The sequence below is a fragment of the Schistocerca gregaria genome, chromosome 6, assembly GCF_023897955.1.
Source record: "Schistocerca gregaria isolate iqSchGreg1 chromosome 6, iqSchGreg1.2, whole genome shotgun sequence".
NCBI lineage: Eukaryota > Metazoa > Arthropoda > Insecta > Orthoptera > Acrididae > Schistocerca > Schistocerca gregaria.
The window spans coordinates 294081059-294085263 of NC_064925.1; the positions used below are offsets into that span (position 1 = coordinate 294081059).

At 40.4% G+C, this 4205-nt stretch overlaps 1 non-coding gene across 1 annotated transcript; it reads right to left on the reverse strand.

Annotated features, from left to right (window-relative positions):
- Positions 1-3871: 3871 nt before the first annotated feature.
- Positions 3872-3943, reverse strand: Trnaa-ugc (transfer RNA alanine (anticodon UGC)). Its single transcript has one exon. It is a non-coding gene; the product is annotated as a tRNA-Ala (tRNA).
- Positions 3944-4205: the final 262 nt, after the last annotated feature.

Below are 4205 nucleotides of genomic sequence, written 5' to 3' on the forward strand. Positions count from 1 at the left end.
AAATCTTCATTACTTGAACTACTGAAATACAACGAGCGCCAATACTGCCAGCTAAATAAAAGATTCTAACTACTGAAGGCACTAACTACTGATGGGAATAGTTAACAAATGAAACATTTTAGTAGAGAACAAACAATGTTTTTACCTTAATAGTGTTAAAAGGTCATAATATATATATATCCAGTCTTACAAATTTCCTTTTGCTGACGGACACAAGTCCATTCCATCCGGTCATAGTAACCTCTCAATACTCTGACATCTCTGCCCCACATCCACCACTGCTGGCGGCTCAATTCCACGTGCCCAACGCTACACGCTGTTTACATCCAACTGCCCAACGTTACACGAGCGAATATTCCAACAATGAGTCCAACCAGCCACAGACTGCACACAGCGCAGTCAGCGATTTTCATACAAAGCACTACGTAGCGTTACCAGCATAAAAACCTAAACAACCTACTTACAAACCAAATGCAAGAAAGAAAATGTTGTGCTGCGCTGTGGTGTGAAAATGTGCGGTTTAGCTGTCTTTCTCGCATGCATGACTAAAGAAACTTAGCATCGTATTTATGAATAACATAACCACTGCAATATCGTATTCATCCAATTCAATGTCGGGCAAGGGACTTTCAAGTAAAGTGTCTCCCTGTACGGGAATATACATAATGAATATAAGAGTAAAGGGTGTAGACACATGGTTGACGAAATATGGAATTTTGGGTCTGGCCGTGAGTCATGCTAGGATAGCCAAATAGTAAGGCGATCGCACGCGATAAGTGCGAAATTGGCTTCGAGTCCCCGTCCGACACAAATTTTCTTTGTCGTCATTCCGTTATACAGCTGATAGTAATCCACGTTTCCAAATGCGAATATATTTCATTTATTTCATGATGACTGTAGTCGCCGCACTGCAATCAGCATCGTATTTCTGAATAACAAAGACACTGCAATACCTTATTAGAAAAATTGTTTCAACCCCCATGTATTCTTTGTCCTTTTATGTAATTTAAAAAATTATATAGATGGCAATGTGATGTTTTGTTTTTTAACCTGACAATCAGTTTAAAAGAAAACAGTAAAGTGGATTTATGGCTTATCGACTTATGATTAGAATACTACTATAGAATTTCAGTTGCCGAAACTTTGTAATCCTACTCATTCGCAAATACTCTCATTGAAGCTACTGTCCTTCCAGATCCGGCATCTGGAGAGAGCTCTCTCATATCCCGTATACCAATGATTCCAACCGATTTGCCGAGTCATTTTAAGCGAGTTCACTTCCCAATCAAGGTAGCGTTTGCAATAACAATAAACAAGGTTCAAGGAGAGAGAGAGGGGGAAGAGGATAGGTCAGAGAGGGGAGGGGAAGAAATGGACATAGGGAAGGGAAGAAGAGGATCATGGAGAGGGGGAGAAAGAGATGAAAAGAGAGAGAGACGTTCTGAGAAGGAGATGGGGAGAGAGAGGACGGCGAAAGAGGAGACAGAGAGAGGGTGGGGAGTAGGAAATTAGGACGTATATCCAATTTTCCTAGCATATTTAGCAAAAAGAAAGCTTTGCCTGGTTCGTTAGTAGAGTATAGATTGTCGTAATTTCTCTCTTTGAGATGTTGCGAAGAACAAATGACGGTGGCTTATGGGCGCTTGCAGCCAACCAACGTACTGGCGTTTACAGGTATGATGTTTCAGATCGCTGTGAAACAGTCTGTTGTGTTTACGAGGCTGGTTGTGGCCAGAAATTACGAGCAGCACAGCGTGTTTGCAGCTATTGATCAGGATGTTTCATTTACCTGAGGTGATCGAGCGATTGCTCATTGGGCGTGATTTTGTACACTCTCAGTTCGTTTGCATCTGTTTTTCGGAAGGCAAATAGTTTGTGTCTGATGATAACTTGATTTTGGAAACAAAACAATGTGATTAATTTGCAGGTGCTATTTCTCATCTCTCATTCCGATTTGACTGAGCCATTTATTAAATATTTAAGTACTTTTGTGGGGAGCATTGTCCGAAACCATTTCGTGCTCACGTGTGGCAAATTGTCACTTTTGTCTACTTAACGCTTGCACTTAACAAAGCACATGAAGCATTTTAGTTCTCAAACAATTTCTCCCCGTTCATAGTAACAAATTAGCCCGTTCTTTGCATATAATTGTAGTTGTGAAGATAGGTGTTAACAATCATAACTGAGGAAAGAGAATCTGTAGCCGACGCTACAGTGGGTATACGTTCATGTTCCAATAACTAAATTACAGTGTGTTGCGTCATGCGCTTTAAGATCTTATTCATGTGTGTCTAAGATGTGCTGTCAGCAGTTGTTCAGTCTTCATATCTGACTACTACAGTTACAGAGAGCGGCCTCGATTCTAACTGCACAGTGGTCTACTGTAAGTCTGTGTTACACTTAGTTTTGCTAGTATTTTACGAGTCATCTTCCTATTCATTGGTGCCGAAACATCATATTGTGCCTGCTTTTCATTAAGACGAGTTAATCTTTTAACTTCCTTTGTCGTTATCGCAGTCAAATAGGTTACAAAATTTGTTATTTAGTTTCAATAAATCAGGGATGAATGTTTCTATTTGCATTAATATATAGTCACACTGGAAGGAAGAGTAGCTTACTTACAACATTATACATTATTTTCACATAAATATTTACCGGATACTGAAAGAAAAGTTTTGTACAGTGAAAAAATCAGAAAGTTTCTTTCGAGGCAGAAGCTTACATCGTTTATGACCAAAACTTTCAAGCAGGCGTTTTACCAGCATTAGTCCGGCCGAAGTAGTTTCCGTGTGACGTTCCTAATAAACAATTATTTTGCTCAGCTGCGGTATTGCCTCTGTATGTGCCATAATGTCTTCAGGCTGAGCGCTAATTTTGTCAGCTAAATAGTCATAATTGTCTTTGTTGTTTGCATAACAACAAAAATCGATCATTTCGTCTGCATAAATCATTCCATAGCCAGCATGACTAATTTCGCAGCCATAATTTGCATCGATACGTAGGAAAACCTTCATTTGTTAGGTTAGGCTCCTGCTGTAATACTACTGTTGAGACTGACGTTTCCTTTACTTAGTTATCCGCCACGACTTCGGCTAACGTCAGTTTCGTGCGCTGCTCTGGTGAATTTTTTTAAACGAAAGTGCTCTTCTCGGACAGTTTGTTCTTTAATGGCCACTTTCATTGCAGATAAAACATATCCCTACCTGTTAGCTGTAAGTACATCGGCCTTGTATCCACAAACATTTTGGGTGGGAGGGAGTATTCTGTCTGACATGAATTTCAATCGACCTTATACCCTAAAACAGTGCAGTTTATGTTGGCTAGACCAACGTTTGTTGCGGATTTGTTTCTCTTCTCCATATCTGATAAAGAACTCTTTTAAATAACAATTCCCAACCTCAGGAGGCAGGTTTAAACACAAGTACAATTTTGTATTCTGTGTCGGTCATTGAAATTATGATTGTACTTGCCGAGGGGTCACGACCAAGCAATGCAGCTTTCACTCGTTTCAAGCAACGCAGGGTTTAAAAGCTTCACGAAATATTAGCAGTGTTACGCGTCGTAGTAAGCAGTGTGAATTTGATCTGATGTGATTTCGATTACTTCCACGTTCCTATAGAGCCCTTCTAATGAGCTTACTTGAACATTTATTGTATCCTTGTCGAATTCGAAACGGTGTGTACATTTCCTGGAAACATTCTTGATATCGTTATGAGTAATAAACAGCAGAAACCACTAACACAGGAAGTAAGACTTTACTGTTACATGAACACGGAGTAAACAGCTACTCTTTGCGGCTTGCAAACGCAACGCCGGTGCGGGTAAATAACATTTGTAATTACAAATTTTCAGACTCGTTATAAAATTTAGTTGGAGATGCCGGGGATCGAACCCGGGGCCTTTCACATGCAAAGCGAACGCTCTACCACTGAGCTACATCCCCTGGCTGCACCGGAATGCTCAATTCAAGTTAGAAACTGCTCAGCAACTCGATTACGTAAGGCGCTGGTGCGTAATAGACAAACGTCAGGCACCTCTTGCCAGGAACCCACGCTCTACCACATACGTAAACAGCGCACGTCAGTTTCCTCAAGAACGAACTGCGCCATGCTAATGGGAAACACCCGACAAGCATGTCACTCCTTTTTCATAAGTAAATAGCCCAGTTTTTAACATAGGTGGGTATATAATATAAACTATGATAC